Source organism: Mauremys mutica, chromosome 2 (assembly GCF_020497125.1).
Source record: "Mauremys mutica isolate MM-2020 ecotype Southern chromosome 2, ASM2049712v1, whole genome shotgun sequence".
Taxonomy (NCBI): Eukaryota; Metazoa; Chordata; order Testudines; family Geoemydidae; genus Mauremys; species Mauremys mutica.
The window spans coordinates 94,657,671-94,678,823 of record NC_059073.1 but is presented as its reverse complement, the minus strand read 5'-3'; the positions used below and the strand labels follow the sequence as shown (position 1 = coordinate 94,678,823).

At 42.8% G+C, this 21,153-nt stretch overlaps 1 protein-coding gene across 1 annotated transcript in view; it reads left to right on the top strand.

Annotated features, from left to right (window-relative positions):
* MC2R (melanocortin 2 receptor) overlaps positions 1-21,153 on the top strand; it is a 79,762-nt gene that overhangs the window by 28,573 nt on the left and 30,036 nt on the right. The gene's annotated exons all lie outside the window — the stretch shown is intronic.

Genomic DNA, 21,153 nt, shown 5'->3' with positions numbered 1-21,153 from the left:
TATATATGTATATATGTTTTGTTTGGTTGTGTTTATATTCTATATAAAAATAAAAGTAAAATTGAAAAAGAAAAAGTCCTGACAAGAAAAAAACTATGTAAAAATGCAAACAGTGAAACTTATATTATTTCTTAAATTATTTATTTTCTTTCTTTCCCTCCCTGTGAAGAGGTGCTCCTGGTGTCATCTCTGGCTGGCTGTGGCTCCCACTGTCAGCTCTGGGCAGCTGACTGACAGTGATTTCTAAGTAAAATTGTTAAGCCTGATTCATGATCTCGGGACAGAACTCTCAAATATCAGGATTTTTTTTTTCAGACAGCTGAAATCCTGACATTTCAGAGTTCCATCGCGAGATCATTAGTCAGACTTAATTTTACTTAGAAATCTCATCTCTTGCGATTAATTCATAAGAGTTGGCATATTTGTACGCATACGCACACGCACACACACCCCATGTTTAACTCCCTCTTGTACCTCACTTTTGTCATTCTGATGTAGAGCATCGAGCCCAAGATGTAGCCAAATACCACTTTGACCACTCTATTTAGATGTTGTACATAGACCCCCAACAACAGTCTTTTTGTCTGTTTGCCTGCCTGCCTTTAGAGTGTAAACAGTTTGAGATTTAGGATTAGGCCTTGTCTTTGTTGGGAAGGCACTCAGAATATCTTGGATGCTATCAGATACAAATAATATTTAAAAACAAACTAAAAAGAGCCCAGCCACTGTTTTTTGTTTGTGTTTAACTTTATATATGGGGACAGAATATATGACTGTAGCTAGATGAACCAGATCAAAATCTATAGCGAAAGGCAAAGAGTGGGGAACATCCTCTTGGAACAGTCAGCAAACTGTGGCTACCCAAACAGTGGACCTGGATAAGTAGTTCTATTTCATCCTCAAAATGGCCAGGCTACAGTTTACAAACTGGAAGGAAAAACACACGAGCAATCTAGCTGTAATTTATTTGTGATCCATTATAGACCCGAAATTTTCAAATAGAAGTGCTTCAGTTTAGGCTCCTAAATCAATATTTTGGCACGTAAATAAGTGGCCTGATTTTCAAAAGTGCTGAGTTTCTTCAGCTGCTCTTTACTTCACCACTTTTGAAAATCAGGCCACTTATTTAGGTGCCAAATTACTGAGTTAGGAGCCTAACTTTAGATTCCTATTTTTGAAAAAATCTTGGACCAGGTCCTCTGTATGAAGTCACCTACACTGAACTTGCAGGAAAAATAATAAAGAAGAGGGTTTGAAATCACCAATTTAACATGAAACCTAATTAATATTTTAATAGTTATTGCTGCATTGGGGTTATATTCACAAGCTTTAGTGATTAGAAAGCCAGTGGATTCTCTGCTTGCTATTTTAGTGGACAAGACTCTAGGAAGTGATTGCTTCACTACTATTCATCTGCACTTTAATAAAATAATACTCTTTAAAAACATATTTTTGAGGCCGTTTTGAACAATTGCCCTTCAGGTGCTATAAATTCAGACAATGAGTTCACCCTGATAAACTGGTGTCTGCACTGCAAGGCCTCCTGCTCTGAAATAATTAGTAGATAGCCATCCATCAAGACATTATGTATTTGTTATTCAATAGTGCTTTGACTTTGCTTCTGTTGAAGTGTCACTTTTATAGAACACAACACTCTTGTGAGTTCCTCATTCAAGGAGGATGACTTGTGGTACCAATCTGGAGAACATTCAGTTCAAGGCAGCTTCCTAAAGGCATCTTTGTCCCCGAGTCCCCTCAAAATATTGATCTAGCATAAAGGTCTTGAACTCCAGCACAATGCATCACGCTTTAGCTTTCAGAATTAGTTACTCCGTATGTGTGTACAGAATTCAAAGAGCTGATTTTCTGAGTTATTCAACAATGCGAGTCAGATAATAGGATAGACCTCCAAGTGTAATTATATAATGTACTGTTACCATCAATGTAATTTCATATTCAGCTCCCCAATGTCCAGTACTAAAACCCAATTCCTAAATTCCAATATCTGGATCTCTCTTTTAACTGTTGCATCATTCCATTCACTTATAATTGGCTGAGCCGGCACGCAACATCGTTTCTCTGTGTCTCTGTATGTAACACAATACCTTTTGAATGCAACATCTGCTCAATTCCAAAATGTCAAGTAATGTTCTAGGCATCAGTGATTAGAATCCTACTGATCTGGGGGGAAATGGGGATCGCAGAGTCCCTGCCATTTTTATCACAGCCATGGCTTCCTGCTCCTCTGCAGTTGTCTATAGGTCACACAACTGGTTGATGGAACCTAATAAGTGCCTTTCTGCATAATAATCTCTCATCTCTGCCCATCCATCCAAGAGAGTGTAACATGTTGGCACCATAACTAACTTCTTTCCCAGACAGACGACAAATAAGAACGTAAGAACATAAGAATGGCCTTACTGGGTCAGACCAAAGGTCCATCCAGCCCACTATCCTGTCTACCAACAGTGACCAATGCCAGGTGTCCCAGAGGGAGTGAACATAACAGGTAATGATCAAGTGATCTCTGTCCATCACCGCTCTCTGACAAACAGAGGCTAGGGACACCATTCCTTACCCATCCTGGCTAATAGCCATTAATGGACTTAACCTCCATGAATTTATCTAGTTCTCTTTTAAACCCTGTTATAGTCCTGCTGCCCATTAATTTCATTTAGTGACCCCTAGTTCTTATATTATGGGAACAAGCAAATAATTTTCCTTATTCACTTTCTCCACACCACTCATGATTTTATATACCTCTATCATATCCCCCCTTAGTCTCCTCTTTTCCAAGCTGAAAAGCCCTAACCTCTTTAATCTCGCCTCATATGGGACCCGTTCCAAACCCCTAATCATTTTAGTTGCCCTTTTCTGAACCTTTTCTAACGCTAATATATCTTATTGAGATGAGGAGACCACATCTGTATGCAGTATTCAAGATGTGGGCGTACCATGGATTTATATAAGGGCAATAAGTTATTCTCCGTCTTATTCTCTATCCCTTTTTTTAATGACTCCTAACATCCTTTCTGCTTTTCTGACTGTCGCTGCACACTGCGTGGATGTCTTCAGAGAACTATCCACGATGACTCCAAGATCTCTTTCCTGATTAATTCTAGCTAAATTAGCCCCCGTTATATTGTATGTATAGTTGGGGTTATTTTTCCAATGTGCATTACTTTACATTTATCCACATTACATTCCATTTGCCATTTTGTTGCCCAGCCACTTAGTTTTGTGAGATCTTTTTGAAATTCTTCACAGTCTGCTTTGCTCTTAACTATCCTGAGCAGTTTAGTATCATCTGCAAACTTCGCCACCTCACTGTTTACCCCTTTCTCCAGATCATTTATGAATAAGTTGAATAGGATTGGTCCTAGGACTGACCCTAGCGGAACACCACTAGTTACCCCTCTCCATTCTGAAAATTTACTATTTATTCCTACCCTTTGTTCCCTGCCATTTAACCAGTTCTCAGTCCATGAAAGGATCTTCCTTCTTATCCCATGACAACTTAATTTACGTAAGAGCCTTTGGTGAGGGACCTTATCAAAGCCTTTCTGAAAATCTAAGTATACTAGGTCCACTGGATCCCCCTTGTCCACATGTTTGTTGACCCCTTCAAAGAACTCTAATAGATTAGTAAGACACGATTTCCCTTTACAGAAACCATGTTGACTATTGCCCAACAATTTATGTTCTTCTATGTGACTGACAATTTTATTCTTTTCTATTGTTTCAATTAATTTGCCCAGTACTGACATTAGACTTAACGGTCTGTAATTGCTAGGATCACCTCTAGAGCCCTTTTTAAATATTGGCGTTACATTAGCTAACTTCCAGTCATATAGTGGGGATAATTGAAATCTCCCACAATTATTTGGATAGTCTCTCTAATCTCCCTTAGCATTTCATCATCACTGTCACTGTCCTGGTCAGGTGGTCAATAATAGATCCCTACTGTTATATCTTATTAGAGCATGGTATTATTATCCATAGAGATTCTATGGAACGTGTGGATTCATTTAAGATTTTTACTTCATTTGAGTCTACATTTTCATTCACATATTGTGCCACTCCCCACCTCCGCACACACACACACATACAATCTGTTCTGTCCTTCTGATATATTTTGTACCCCGGAATGATTGTGTTCCATTAATTGTCCGCACTCCACCAGGCTTCTGTGATGCCTATTATATCAATATCCTCCTTTAACACGAGGCACTCTAGTTCACCCATCTTATTATTTAGACTTCTAGCATTTGTGTAGAAGCACTTTAAAAACTTGTCACAGTTTATTTGTCTGCCCTTTTCTGACGTGTCAGATTCTTTTTTATGTGAATGTTTCTCATCTGATCTGGCCCATACTTTATCTTCTTCCATCCTCTCCTCCTGACTAAAACCTAGAGAATCTCTATCAATAGACTCTCCTCTAAGGGTACGTCTACACTACGGGACTATTCCGAATTTGCATAAACCGGTTTTGTAAAACAGATTTTATAAAATCGATTGCGCGCGGCCACACTAAGCCCATTAATTCGGTGGTGTGCGTCCGCGGTCCGAGGCTAGCGTCGGCTTCTGGAGCGTTGCACTGTGGGTAGCTATTCCCTAGCTATCCCATAGTTCCCGCAGCCTCCCCCGCCCCTTGGAACTTCCGGGTTGAGATCCCAGTGCCTGATGGGGCAAAAATCATTGTCGCGGGTGGTTCTGGGTAAATGTCGTTAGTCACTCCTTCCTCTGGGAAAGCAACGGCAGACAAGCATTTCGCGCCTTTTTCCCCTGGATTGCCCTGGCAGATGCCATAGCATGGCAATCATGGAGCTTGTTTTGCCTTTTGTGACTCTCACCATATGTGCACTAGATGCCGCTCACAGAGGCGATTCAGCAGCGCTACACAGAAGCATGCTTTTGCTTTTGCATGACAGCAAAGATGGTTACCAGCCATACTGCACCATCCAAACCCTTCCATAAATTGGAACTAAGATGATCATGGCTACCAGTCCTTTTGTACCATTTGCTGCTGTCATAAGTGCCCCTGGCTGCTCTTAGCCAGGGGCGCAAAAGCCAAAATTGGGAATGACTCCCTGAGTCAATCCCTCCTTTTTGGTATCTAAAAATAGAATCAGTCCTGCCTAGAATATAGGCAAGTGTACTAGATAACCACTGTATCATAGAACCAGAGAGCACAGCTGCTCTGTGTCAGATCCTGCAGAAACTATGATCCGTATGCTATTCATAGGGGGTGCTCCTGTAACAACCCCACCTGTTGATTCCGTTCTTCCCCCAGCCTTTCTGGGCTACCGTAGCATTGTCCCCCCACTTGTGTGATGAAGTAATAAAGAATGCAGGAATAAAAAGACATGGTGACTTGTTAGTGAGAAATGAGTGGAAGGCAGCCTCCAGCTGCTATGATAGTCCAGACAGGACATTAAGCAGTGTGTAGGAGAGAAGCCCAGCATCCCTCTGCTAGTCCAGGGGCAACTGAATCTGTTCTTTACACATGAAGGGTGGGGGCTGATGGAGCTCAGCCCCCTGTTGCTATGATGACGATGGTTACCAGCCATACTGCACCATCCACCATCCACCAGAAAAAATTAGGGCCAGGCGCCCTTGATCGACCTGACGGATGCTAGTCAGCATGGTTACTGCCCCATGTGCCAATAGGCTGATGACGAGGACGGTTACCAGTCCTTTTGTACCATCAGCCACCCATGGCAGGGGGGGAGTGAGGATGTTGGTGTTGACGGCTGCAGCATCGTGTCTATCTGCAGCATTCAGTAAAGATAGGGTGACATGTAAAAGAGTCAGAGGATTGTTTTCCCTTTCGCTTCTGGGGGTGGGTGCGGGGGGTGAGTAGATTGCCAAGCTATGCCCTGACCCACCGCGGACACTGTGTTTGACCCTAGAAGCATTTGGAGCTCAGCCAAGAATGCAAATACTTTTCGGAGGCTGCAGGAACTGTGGGATAGCTTCAGTCCTCCAGTCCTCCAGTCCATGAGCGTCCATTTGATTCTTTGGCTTTCCGTTATGCTTGTCACGCTGCAGTGCGCTGAGTCCCTGCTATGGCGTCTGTCTGGAGATTTTTAAAAAAGGATTCTGAATTTCATCTTCTGTAACGGAGCACTGATAGAACGGATTTGCCTGCCCTTACAGTGATCACATCCGCATGGTCCGTGCTGGAGCTCTTTCTTTATTTTGATTTCGGACTGCATCGCCACCCGTGCTGATCGGAGCTCCACGCTGGGCAAACAGGAAATATTCAAAAGTTCGCGGGACTTTTCCTGTCTACCTGACCACTGCATCCGAGTTCAGATTGCGATCCAGAGCGGTCACTGCTGCACTGTGGGATAGCTCCCGGAGGCCAATACCGTCGATCAGCGTCCACACTAACCCTAATCCGATATGTTAATACCGATACTAGCGTTACTCCTCTCGTTAGGGAGGAGTACAGAAACCGGTTTAAAGAGCCATTAAAATCGATATATGGTGCCTCCTAGTGTGGACGGTTGTGCTGTTAAATCGGTTTTACGCTCCTAAAACCGGTTTAAACGCCTAGTGTAGACCAGGCTTAAGAGAAGTCTCTGTCCAATCCACACGCTCCTCTGCAGCAATCAGCTTTCCCCCATCTCTTAGTTTAAAAACTGCTGTGCAACCTTTTTAATGTTAATTGCCAGCACTCTGGATTCACTTTGGTTTAGGTGGAGCCCATTCTTCCTGTATAGGTTCCCCCATCCCAAAAGTTTCCCCAGTTCCTAATAAATCTAAACCCCTCCTCTCTACACCGTTGTCTCATCCACACATTGAGACTCTGAAGCTCTGCTTGGCTACCTGGCCCTGCGTGTGGAACTGGAAGCATTTCTGAGAATGCCACCACAGAGGTCCAGGATTTCAGTCTCTTTCCTAGCAGCCTAAATTTGGCCTCCAGGATGTCTCTCCTACCCTTCCCTGTGTCATTGGTACCTACATGTACCACAACCACCGGCTCCTCCCCAGCACTACACATAAGTCTATCTAGATGCCTCGAGAGATCTGCAACCTTCTCACCTGGCAGGCAAGTCACCATACAATTCTCTCGGGTCATCACAAACCCAGCTATCTATGTTTCTAATGATCGAATCTCCCATTACTAACACCTGCCTTTTCCTAATGACTGGAATTCCCTTCCCCGGAGAGGTAACCTCAGTGCGAGAGGATATCCCAACATCATCTGGAAGGAGGGTCCCAACTATGGGAAGGTTTCCCTCTGCTCCCATTAACTGCTCTCCTTCCCTGAGCTTTTCATCCTCCATCACAGCGCAGGGGGTGTCTGACCGGAGGTGGGACAAATCTACAGTGTCCTGGAAAGCTTCATCCACATACCTTTCTGCCTCCCTTAGCTCCTCCAGTTCCGCCACCCTGACCTCCAAAGCCTGTACACGGTCTCTGAGGGCCAGGAGCTCCTTGCACCGAATGCACACATACGCCCCCCCGTCCACAGGGCAGGTAATCATACATGCTGCACTGAGCACAATAAACAGGATAGCCCCCTCGCTGCTGCTGAGGTTCTGCCTGCATTCTCTCCTACAGCTATGTAGGTTAATGATAGGGTTTTTGTTTAAATCAAGAAGTTTTGACTATAGGTTATTTTAAAGATTTTAAAGACTGGCAAGTGCACCTCGCCCCCTTCCCAAACTCCCTCTCGAAACTCCCTGTTAGCGGCCGCTGTTCGCAAAGCTCCCTGGTCGCTCGCTCACTGCTTTATGAAGCCCTGGCCTTCCTGATAGACCGCCCGCCGACTAAAGCTCAGCCAATGAACAGAGGCTTCTAGATTTCAAACCTTGTTTAGAATCTCACAGCTTCCAACTGCCGGCCACAGCCCATGGTCCTTCAAACAAACAGACAGACAGACACAAGCTCAGCACACAGCTAATAACCCCCAAACACAAACAACAGACAGCCACAGTACCCACTAGGGAGGGAGCAGGGCAGAGGCCACTCTCCCACTGAGTATAAGTGGCACCTTTTCAATTTCTTAGCGCCTTTTTAATTTTTACTCACCCGGTGGCGCTCTGGGTCTTCGGCGGCACTTCAGCGGCAGGCCCTTCACTTGCTCCAGGTGTGTTTGGCGGCACTGAAGGACCCGCCACCAAAATGCCACCGAAGACCCATGGAGCAAGTGAAGGACCCGCCGCCAAAGTGCCACCGAAGACCCAGAGCGCCATCCCATCAGTAAAAGCGCCGCCAGGTGAGTAAAAGCGCTGCAGTGGGTGGCACCTTTTTTTGTGATTGCTCCCCCTGTTCGTTCCACCCGGCTACGCCACTGACAGTACCCCTCAGGGAGGAGAATTGGGGGAGATGCAAGGAGTACCTGAAATAGAAGGTGATGAGAGGGTAGCACAGAGGGATCTTGAGTGGCAAGCTGCAGGGATGTAAGGAGCCCCTGGTGAGTGCAATGAACTGCCCCACCTCCCCCAGTTGTATCACTATCTACTAATGTTACTGACTTAAAACAAAAGAATCACAATGATTTCAACAAAAGGTAACATGCAAAAATGGGTTGTTCAAAGTTTCCAAACAGAAATGCCACTGGTAAGTGTCAGTTCAGTTTGGCTTTGGACAATTAAAAAAAAATAAACACAAGAGCAGCCATCCAGCAGTACTCTAGAAACTGAGAGCCAGATTCACTGGTGCACTTCAGGTGATTTGCACTGCTCCAGCGATGCAAGGCATATATAAAACCAATTTAACTGACTGATTATGGCTGCTTTGTATCCCTGGAGAGGTGCAGAGTAGCTGCAGAGTGCCAGTGAAGCTGGTCCTGAATTTCCTCCAGACAGCTTATCTATTTAAAGCAGCATCCTTAACAAAAACTAAAAAATATCTTTAAACTATAAATAACATGCAAAGTTAGGAAGGCACCTTTGAATTTCTCAAAACATAAGATTGAATGGAGACCGGATTAAAGTAAATTTGGTTTAATCATCCAGGGAACAATGCTTTAAAAATGGAGCAAGTTGAACAATACCGCTATTAAAAGAACTGATTTCTGTTACCATTTTTGCATTGCTTCAATAGCAGCATTACACTAATATTCACTGAGGCCTGGTCTACACTTAAAATTAGATTGACTTAGCTACATCACTCAGGGCTATGAGCACCGTAGTTAGATTGACCTAACTCCTGACATAGACATGGCTAAGTCAATAGAAGAATTCTTCAGTCAGTCTAGCTACCAGCTCTCAAGGAAGTGAATTAACGACAGTGATGGAAAAACCCCTTCCAGTGATGTAGTTGAAAACTGGAGGTTTTCAAAAAGAAACTGGATAGCCATCAGTCTTGGATGGTTTAGACACAACAAATCCTGCATCTTGTCAGGGGATTAGACTAGATGACCCTTGCAGTCCCTTCTAACCCTATGATTCTATGATTCTAACTAAGCATGTAAATAGTCTCAATGAAGTCAACGGGATTATGCACCTCCTTAATCTAAAATTGTTAAAATCTTAAAATTAAAATGTTTGCCGGATTGGAGCCTTAGGGTGCAGAGGGCCTGCAACAAGGCTTATACATCAATTAAACCCCATTTAAACCCCATTATGTCATCTCACAGTTTAAGAGGAATTGAGGCCTCATCTTCCACCTGTTTCTGGTTTCCTCTGTTTATAGGATAGCAGTAACAGGGCCTATCAGAGTGGGGAAAGCAGTATAAAAGGCAAGTCTTGTTCCCTAGTAAGAGAAGAGAGCTGGAAAGAACCTTGTAGGAGGGAGTTCTCAAGGCATGATGGGGCTGGGCCAAGACTGGCAGTGGTTCCCTGTTGAGAAGGACTATGTGGTAAGATGCCTGAGAGTAGGCCCAAGGAGAAGAAGCTCAGAAGTCAAATGCAGAAGGAACCTGGGCATAGGCAGCGAGTTATGTGGACCCATGGTGCCCATGCTCCACCAATATTTAGGAATGTGGGCCTAGCTCCACCAGTGTTTGGGCTTTCCAAGCTTTGGGTGGCCCTGAGCTTCAGGGGGATGCAGCGTCCAGGGTGGCCTGGGGCACTAGCTGGGAGCCTGGCACCAGCAGCAGCGGGCGACCCTGCCCCAGCCCACCCTGCTCCGCTCTGTCCCGCCCCGCCAGCTCCTGGCATCGCTCAGGGGAGGGGGTGGAAGCTGGAAAGAGATAGAGCGGGGACTTGGGGAAAGGGGTGGAATGGGGGCGGGGAGGAGGCAGAGCAGGGGCAGAGAAGGGGCATGCTGGGGCCAGGTTACTCACTGCTGCCAATGCCAGGCCCCCTGCTAGACCTCCAGGTCCATCTGGACCCCATGTCCCACTGAAGCACTATGGACAGAACCGCTCTGCTTGAACCTGTTCGGGTACCACCAACAATTATATAAACCTGGCACCCCTGGGGAGGGGTTAATTGCAAGTGAAGGAAATGGCTTGGAGCAGAGCAGCACTGTGGACTTGTGACTTTTTTTATGTAGGGATCCTATGCTGGGACTTTCTGAGCATGTGGAAGGAAGACCCTTTAACTCCCTTTCTCTAACTTCAATTTAACTGCTGGAGAGTAAAAGGCAACTGAATCTCTGAACTGAGGTGGAAAGCACAGGCTTAGGGAGGATGAAAGGTGTGTTTTGGGTCTTTGTTTACCCTCCAAGGGGTGGGCACTCTATCAATGGAGGGAAACTGAGTCACAGCTGTAGTCAGATGAGTTAAGCAACCCTCTAGCATTCTAATTGCTGTTGATCATGCTTGTAAAGAGCAAAGCCTTGCAGCTATGTATGGCCTCTCAAGTGCTGAGTTTGCTTTTGCTTGTGTTTAAAAATTTAATTTACCATACCTTTTTTTTTTTTTTAGTGTTCCAATACCACGGAGAGTAATTGAGTTACAAACCACTGCTAAATACTGGGCTGAAATTTAAATTAGCATCAGGATGAAATGGTATGAGGGGCCCCCACCCCTGGTTAGATAGAGCCTAGCCTACTGCTAGTGCTCAATTAACATATCCTAGGAATACCATGTAATTTTGAAAATGCATATCACTATGTCAAATTCTGTAATTGAAAAACATAGGACAGTTTGTCCTAAAACAGTCCATAGAATCATAGGACTGGAATGGACCTCCATAGGTTATCTAGTCCAGTCCCCTGTCCCCAGGGCAGGACAAAGTATTATCTAGACCATCCCTGACAGTTGTTTATCTCACCTGCTCTTAAAAATCTCCAATGATGGAGATTCCACAACCTCCATAGGCAATTTATTTCATTTGGAACATGCTGGCGTTTATTCACCCACAGTTTAGGAAGAAACAAACATCAATAACCTTTTGTGAACCATCATCAATCTATTCATTAGCATGTCAAAGTCATTTTTTAGCACGTCTTAAATAAGACACAGATGGAGCCAATACTGGATGTGTAATGTGACGTAATAGGCTGTGTAATTTCTGACTGATATTATATTAGTGTCATTTCTAAGAGAACATGAAAAAGTTCATAGGTAACTCAACAGGAGTAAATTACAGATAATACAATTTTTTTTACAAAAAAATAAATAAATAAAATAACTTTATAAAGGATGTCTTTAGGATGTTTGAGAGGGATAGCCATGTTAGAAGTATTGGAGCATAAGCTTTCATGGGTGAAAAGACAAAGTGGGTATTCACCCACAAAAGCTTATGCTCCGATACTTCTGTTAGTCTATAAGATGCCACAGGACTCTTTGTCGCTTCTTAGGATGTTTGACTCCCCAAGGGAACCACAGACTTTTGAGCTTGATCCTGCATCCATTGACTTTGGTGTGTTCAAACCTTCTGTTTGGCCAGAGGAGCATTAGAGCCCTGTTTAATGTTTTATCTAGATAGTATGTATAAATAAAGTGATCCGCACCTTACAAGATATCTACAGTATCTATAATACATAGCTATCCACATCTTAGAGCTTATCTACACAGGGAAGTTAGTGTGGACTAAGTTAGGGTGTGAATTTAAAGCGCATTAGCTATTCCTCACTGTGACACACTGATAACATACTGAACAAACCTTATGGAATTAAGATGAACTATAATTGTATTGGATTAGAGTTAATGTTGTACCAATATAATAAAAACCAGCAGGATCTTATTAAGAGGGATAAGGCAAAGATGCCACATTTATTGTAAATACCATAACAAAACAAAAGACAATGTTTTCCTACTTGTTTCTATTACTACTTATTCCTTATACACACACACATATTCATTCACACAATCATTCATTCAGGTTCTGTATAGATGTTATAGTTACCAGCCTAGATGTTGCTCATGCCAAGTTACTGGCCAGGTACCTTGGTCATGAGGATGGAGCCGAGTCTGTGTCAGATGCATCTGATGCTCCTGGAGGTTGGTATCAGAACCATAGACTCAAAGTCCTCAATCTTTAGAGTCCAGTTTTATAGGGATTTTTCCCTATGTTAGTTCATAGGAGTTGCCTCATTCTGCTGTTGCTAAATCAATCAGCAGATGGCTGGCTCCATTCTGTCAGATGCTTGTTTTTCCTTCCTTTGAGGTGTGGTGGGTCATCTGGTTGATCCCACTTGACACCTTCTTCAGCCAACACTGAATTCTTCAGACTGGTAACTCCCTAATCATTCAGTCACATACATTCTCTATCTTAATCACATCTATTTTACTGTCTTGGCTTACTTAGAGTTAATTAATGTTTAACAAGTTTTATACAAAGTATTTCTTTGAGCAGGCTTCACACAGACACAGCTGGTGGCTTGCAGGTTAGAATCACAAATTTACTTTTAACATAAACCTTTAGTTATGAGGCATCAATTAACAATAAGTCATTTTTCATATAAACCATGTCTAATATAAACCTTCTTTAATATCCCTACATAATCCCCCTTTTGACACTACGATATACATATACTTGTTAGTGTCACTTTCTATGTAACCTGTTTAAAAGAAGGTACTGTGAGGCAACATGGGTTGTGCCAAAAGCACATGCTAAACATTTCAATAATACAAATACAATTTAATACTAAGACAACTATTAAGGGATGTAGCATTACTGATAGGATGCCAGTAGTGGTTGGGGACCATCCAGAGAATATGTTATACCAATGATAAGTTGTAATTTGACATTGCATTTACATTTATCTACTGGGGGCTGCTAACACTCTGCCCCTTGATCTATGATCATTATAGTAGTTGTTGTCATGGTAGGGCACAGGTGATTTGTTGTAAACAAACCAAACAATTATAACCAGGTGAATATAACTAAAACCATTACAATTGACTAAAGACCAGATATAACCTAATCACAAATCCAAACAATTATAGTTATAATAATTGGGAATACAATAAAACCATAACCATTACAATAATTGGGTACATTTGATGCTGCAATAGCCATCAAACAATAAAAGTTACTGAGGTTAGGACCTTTTTAAGCACACACAACAAATAAGATTTTGTTGGAGGACCGCAGTTGTTATGCAGGGTTAAGCTGATTTGGACTTTAACATTTATTTGCTAAAATGTTGCAGAATTCCCTATTTTTAACAGTTGTACTTAAGAGGTTTTTGGGGACCTGAAAGATGGGGCCCTGCAATTATGGGTCAAGGTCTTACAGGTTATGGGGGGGGCAAGAACTACCCTTTAGGACTTGGGGAAGTAGAACCAGAGTGCATAGAGAAAAGTGTGGAAAACCTAACAAAAAATAAACCTGATGCACTAGGGACCAAAGTTTTTTGGACACAAGTGGTGATTGATAAGTTGGATGGACATGGGGGAAGTAGAGAGACATTTGCTCTGTCTAGTGTAGTATATTTTTTCTGGACCCAATGCTAGCACAGGACACCACTAGAGACAGACACAGAACATGCAACAGAGAACATGCAACACAGAACACTGAACACAGACTTTGTCGCGACACTATAACCATGGTATTTTATAACTCTTCAGCTGGTACCAGCTCTTCTGATGTTTTGGTTTTAGAGCCTGAAAGATAAAAGCTTAGAAATAAATTAGCACAGTGCTTCCACCTGGCAGACCCTGCTTAGTCTCTGCCACAGTGTGTTTGGTACTTGGGGCTGCACAAATGCTAATTAAGTGTTGCAAAAAAAAAATTCATTTTAAAATTCCCAGCCACTTTGCCACGGCCTGGAGGTCTGAGGCAGAAGCAGGCACTGTTGTTACTGTTGCAATGGCATTCTGGCCCTGGGAGGAAGAATTTACCCAAATATTCCCCTTCCCACTCTCCAGAGAGGTCCCAAAAACCTGCCCCTTCTGGGGTCTCAAATGTTCCTTCTTCTGATGTTACTGCTGTTGTAGGATGTGAGAGTGCTGTTTTAACTCTCTGTACCCAACCTTAAGGGCATCTAACTGGGTTTGAGTACTACATACATTTTTATTTCTCTGCTTTTGCAGCAGAGGCTTGTAAATCTTAATGCAGTTTTTTTTTTTGTTTGTTTTTACATTTTCCCAACAGTTGTGAACAACAACCAACCACAACAAAAAAAACAACCAAACTGATAAATATTAAGCACTATAACCCTTAATTCCTAAAAGAGCAGCTTACAATGGTTGTTTCACATATTTTCTTCCCATGTTTTTCGGGGGTCCCAAGCCTCTTTTTCCCAATGAGCCATTACTTTCCAATTTTCTACCCCTTTTTCCAATTGGGATAGTTTTTCTTTTAGAGCTATATTCTCCTCTTTACAGGCTGCTAGGTGGAGGTAGCTGTCATTACAAGCCTTCCACAGCAGCCAGATCCCTGCAGCATCTCTTTTTACTGCATTTGGGGGTTTGCATATGAGGATATATTGGGCCAATCTATCCTCTAGGTCCAAAATGGTGCAGATATCTGCAAGGTCTTGTTCAGTCCAAGGACTGTGCCCATATCTTTGGAGAATTTGCTGAAAAGACGTTCTCTCTTTAATAAAAGGTGAGGTAGAAGCTACTTTTGACTTCATTTCTTCCTCTGGGACTGTTTTCCCTTGCCTTTTCTTAAACATTTTAAATTTTGTTCAGCGAGCAGCACTGTCTGGTCCCTGGGACCCTCTTGTTGCTCCTGATATATATATATATATATTTATTTTTCTTTTTCTGCTACCTTCACGGAGGCCAACAGATTTAGTTAACAATTTTCCTACTACCCACCCGGGGGCCAGCAGTTTTTGTTAACAATTTTACTTTTCCTACTACCCACCCGGGGGCCAGCAGTTTTTGTTAACAATTTTACTTTTCCTACTACCCACCCGGGGGCCAGCAGGTTTTTGTTAACAATTTTACTTTTCCTACTACCCACCCGGGGGCCAGCAGGTTTTTGTTAACAATATTTTCTTTCCTACTACCCACCCGGGGGCCAGCAGGTTTTGTTAAAAATCTTATGAGCTCTTTATTTTCCTGCTACCCACACGGGGGCCAGCAGTTTTGGTTAACCAGGAATAGAACCGTGCTCTGTAGAGCCGGTTGTGTGCACACAGAATGGTTTACAATAAGTGAGGCAAAAATACCAATAATCCCCCTTTCGCTATTCTCCACCAAAATGTTGTACCAATATAATAAAAACCAGCAGGATCTTATTAAGAGGGATAAGGCAAAGATGCCACATTTATTGTAAATACCATAACAAAACAAAAGACAATGTTTTCCTACTTGTTTCTATTACTACTTATTCCTTATACACACACACATATTCATTCACACAATCATTCATTCAGGTTCTGTATAGATGTTATAGTTACCAGCCTAGATGTTGCTCATGCCAAGTTACTGGCCAGGTACCTTGGTCATGAGGATGGAGCCGAGTCTGTGTCAGATGCATCTGATGCTCCTGGAGGTTGGTATCAGAACCATAGACTCAAAGTCCTCAATCTTTAGAGTCCAGTTTTATAGGGATTTTTCCCTATGTTAGTTCATAGGAGTTGCCTCATTCTGCTGTTGCTAAATCAATCAGCAGATGGCTGGCTCCATTCTGTCAGATGCTTGTTTTTCCTTCCTTTGAGGTGTGGTGGGTCATCTGGTTGATCCCACTTGACACCTTCTTCAGCCAACACTGAATTCTTCAGACTGGTAACTCCCTAATCATTCAGTCACATACATTCTCTATCTTAATCACATCTATTTTACTGTCTTGGCTTACTTAGAGTTAATTAATGTTTAACAAGTTTTATACAAAGTATTTCTTTGAGCAGGCTTCACACAGACACAGCTGGTGGCTTGCAGGTTAGAATCACAAATTTACTTTTAACATAAACCTTTAGTTATGAGGCATCAATTAACAATAAGTCATTTTTCATATAAACCATGTCTAATATAAACCTTCTTTAATATCCCTACATTAATACCTTTGGGGTACATTTGTATTAAAAATGCAATTGTGCATGTGGTGTTGTGGCATTGTATGTACCTTTTCTAGGAGGAATGGTGGTTAATAATGAACTTCCTCCATTATCAACCTTTGAAGCAACCCCCATGGGGAGACACACCTATACTAGTTCAAACTAAATTCTCCATAGAACAATAGACAAAGAAAAGGCTTTGGGATAAAAGCCTAGGTTTTAAACTGACTCAGGGCCTCCTTCCTGATCCAGCAAAGTGACAGGACCCTTGTTCTATATAGGCCCCAATTCTTAGGTGAGGATTGGTAAAACCTGGCCTACTGAGGCCTCAGAAGACTCTGTGCTTGTTATGAGCTGAAGCACTGAGGAACTTGTAACCAAAAACTATATATATATGTAAGGTGAGATGCCTTTTAAGCTTATTAGCATGCATGTAAGTTCTCATTTTTTTTAATTCCTCTCACCTTTGGAGTATATTCAGATATTTCAAAATGATTCATCAGCGATCACTATACAAATGTCTCTTCAAAACCTGTTCCCTGTTAACATAACGGGTCTTTATCCTAACATTATTAAAATCTAGCTGAATAAAATATCAGAACTGCAAAAAAAAAAAGCCTAATAATCCTAACATTCAAATTACTGCATGTTCATTTGAAGTCCAAATTATGAGGTCCCTGTGAATAGTCTAATAATGCACGGTGTAGAGTGTTTTATAACCATCCTAAAACCTAATTACATTAGTGTACATTAGATTAACTGCTATTGAGTTATCATCATTCATTTTGGCCCATACCTTTAAAATTGCCTAGCGTGACACTTTTACTAATGTAAGATAACCTATTCAACAGTTTTGTTCTGATTTTTAAAAAGAATAGACCTTTAATAGGAGGAGTGACTAAAGGGCAATAATATGAAAGAGGACTTGGTAAGTTTGACTCTACCCTGCCTTATACTTGTAACATGTTACACACATTTTAAACAGGTGTAACTGAGGTACAAAGCAGCATAGAAGCAGGCTCTAAAATTAGAAATATTTAAGTGATAAATAAGCATGGTCCAGGCAGCATATATTTACAGTACCAGTTAAAAGCTGTTTTAAAATAGCTAACAAATTGTGCTCTGCTCTTGTGCACAGGAGGGGGAGAAGAGTGTGGTGCAAGCAGTCTGTTCTTCCCAGCAGTCCCCCTTCCCCACCGCACATGCACACACATGGTCTGTGCAAGAGCAACCCCTCCCAACAGGGGCTTGGCTCTTGCTATTTCTGGAGAACAAATCATGTACCAAGGATGGGGGAGGCAACAAGACCACAGCCCCACCCCCACATCAGCCTGCAGAGCAGGGCTTCTCACCAGCCAGGGGATCCAGTTTGTAACCAGATGGTAGAAAGTGTCAGGGCATTCTTTGGAATGTCTGAACTGTTACAGTAAATACTTGAAGAGGAATTCCTCCTAGACTGAATTAAGATAGCCCCAGCTGTACTGAGCGATTTCAAATTGCTTGTGGTTAACACAGGGATCGGCAACCTTTGGCATGCAGCTCGCCAGGGTAAGCACTCTGGTGGGCCGGGTCGGTTTGTTTACCTGCTGCGTCCACAGGTTCGCCAATCGCGGCTCCCACTGGCCGCGGTTCACCATCACAGGCCAATGGGGGTGGTGGGAAGCGGCAGCCAGCACATCCCTCGGCCTGCTCCGCTTCCCGCAGCCCCCATTGGCCTGGAGCAGCGAACCGTGGGCAGTGGGAGCCACGATCGGCTGAACCTGTGAACACGGCAGGTAAACAAACCAGCCCGGCTCGCCAGGGTGCTTACCCTGGCGAGCCGCGTGCCAAAGGTTGCCGATCCCTGGGTTAACATCTCAAAAGCCAACCCATCAACTTGAGGATTTGGAGGATAAGATGGCTAATGCTCCCTTGAAGGAGGAAGATGGTGAAGAAGGGGAGAAGGAGGAGGGATCTTCCATGTCTATTTGAATTAAGTCTGCTCTCCCTCCTGGCCCATGCTGATGTAATTAGAATGACAAAAGCTTTGGTATAAAGAATCTTTCTTGCCACCTGGGAATGTTGTGAAATTGTTTCCCGGAATAAAATTCAGAAATAAGACTCAGAGGGTCTGAAGTACATGTGTTCTATTAATGATACTGTCTACGTTAGTATTTTTGTGCCAGAGATAAAGAAATGTCAAAATGAATCTGAAAATTTTTTAGAAGCATTTCTTCATACCAGATTCAGGTTGAGAAAATTCTTTACTGTTCATTGATTAATCCCTTCATTCATTATCTTTTCTCAGCTCTAGATAACATAACCCTTGAGAGCACAGAAGCTGTCCATTTGTGTATCTGAGATATTCTTGGCTTTTCTGCAGTGAACTGGGAGACTATCTTATTTGTAGGTTTCTGCTCCAAAAAGCGCAGCATTGTTATACTGAGGCCTCATCTTCATTGGAGAAATCTGGTGTGCTAGCCAGCCTTTAATGTACCTCTAACATACTATCCTTCTACACACAATTGCTCTCAGCTCTGCATCTATGTGCAGGATCAGAGCCTGTATGTGCATATGAACCATGTCATCATCACCAAATTGCAGCCACCTCTGGGTTGAAAAAGGGAGATGTTTAGTGGTGGGCATCTAGTTTCTCGGGACAGGTAATGCAGAAGAATAGCAACTAAGCTGATGCAGAACTTAGCTCTTGGTAGGAAAAGCAGAGTGGGGATGGAATGTTAGCTCCATTAAAGCAGTGCCTTCTTTCAGCAGCAGAAGTGCAGCTATAAGAAACAGGAGTAGGAGAAAAATGGCCAGAACCACAACAAAAAGAGCATACATCAGTCCTGAGTACCCTTTGACACAACTCCTGTCACAACATTTTTTTAATTAAAAACTAGAAATGGGTTGAAGCTGGGATATTTGGATGTACATTGAAAACAACTCAATGTAGGAGAGTTCCGTGGCAGGTTTTTGGTTCAAGCCCATCAACCTGTGAGTTAGCTGAAGTCCTGGCTGTTTTTACAGACTTTTCCCCAGACTTTCAGCAGCTGCAGGTTATTATGGTATACTGTCTTTTGTATTTTTCTCTGATTTTTCCCCCCTTTCATACATCTACAATAGGAGTTTTTCTCTGCCCTTTACAATTGTCTCTTTAATCTAGCAGACATAGGCATTATGAGAGCCAATGGCTGGTAGCTGAAGCTAGATAGATTCAGACAAGAGATATGGTACAATTATGTATTTAGAGTAATTAACATTGGAACACCTTACCAAAGGATGTGATGGATTCTCCATCACCTTGTCATTTTTAAATCAAGGTTGTATGTCTTTCTAGAAATATACTCTAGTTCAACCACAAGATATGAAAATGAGGCAGAAATTACAGCTTGAAGTTGTGTTGCACAGGGGGTCAGATAAAATAATCATAATAGTTTCTTCTGGCCTTAAAAGCTGCGAGAAGGGCCTTCATTTTGAGTGTGTCAGTTTTTGGAAGCCCAGCTTAAGACACTGAAGCCATGAATTTCCAGAGGTTCTGAGTTCCCTTCCCTGTGCCATGTCCTCCCTCCCACAAAGCTCTTGACTTCGAGTTGTGTCGTGGAGAAAGAAGCAGCAGGATTTTTGAAGCTCTTGTCTGGGTGTCTGGGGCAAGAGGAAGGATAAAATCCTGAGTTAAGTCTTAGGTTAAGGGTTTGAGTGACACCATGGTGGTGGTGTTAACATTAACAGTAGTGGGAGTGGAGAGGATTTCATAATTGCCCACTCCTACAGTTGGCTTCAGTGGTCAAGAGTAGCTCCATGATTGTCTGGTTTATGTAAATAATTGCAGTTATTTCAACACATAATACTACTGTAAGGGTTACACAGATGACAACTTACTCTTGAAGAAAATTAAAACACAAATAATGGCGTCAAAAAGCAAAGACAAGAGTAGATGGACACCAAAAGTATGTCTACACTAAGGGCCAGATTGTAGCTAGCCTCTCTGTGGGTACCTGGGAGTGAAGGTGTAGATAGCCTCTCTGTGGATGCCTGGGAGTGAAGGTGTAGGTAATAATTGGAGATATACCAATCTCCTAGAACTGGAAGGGACCTTGAAAGGTCATCGAGTCCAGCCCCCTGCCTTCACTAGCAGGACCAATTTTTGCCCCAGATCCCTAAGTGGCCCCCTCAAGGATTGAGCTCACAACACTGGGTTTAGCAGGCCAATACTCAAACCACTGAGCTAGGTGGGTGCCTGGGAGTGAAGGTGTAGATAGCCTCTCTGTGGATGCCTGGGAGTGAAGGTGTAGCTAGCCTCTCTGTGGGTGCCTGGGAGTGAAGGTGTAGATAGCCTCTCTGTGGGTGCATGGGAGAGAGAGAGCAAGGAAGCTTGCAATCTTTTTGTAAAGGCTCTCCCCAGTTGCATGGAACAGCTGCTAAAGTCTGGTGAGTGGGGGAAGCCTCTCCAAAGATGACATGAAGGAGGACCGGTAATGATCTAATCCCTTAGAACTGCATAATTCCTTCTGACTTGGCCTGGACTCCAAACCAAAACCCATTCCTAGTTCATACCTGAATACTGTATGTGATGAGGGAGGGTGAAGGCAGAAAACTATTAACTACAATTTGTACCCTAGTCAATTAATTTATTTCATACATGCTGTTTTCAGGCACTTGTTTAAATCACCTGGGTCTTCCACCAAGATTTAGTAACTGTCTTTACTATTCATTGCTGCTATAGAGATGCAGTAGCAATAGTGTCAAGTTTCAGAGGGGTAGCCGTGTTAGTCTGGATCTGTAAAAGCAGCAAAGAGTCTTGTGGCACCTTATAGACTAAGGCCTGGTCTACACTAAGAAGGGGGTTCGAATTAGGGTACGCAAATTCAGCTA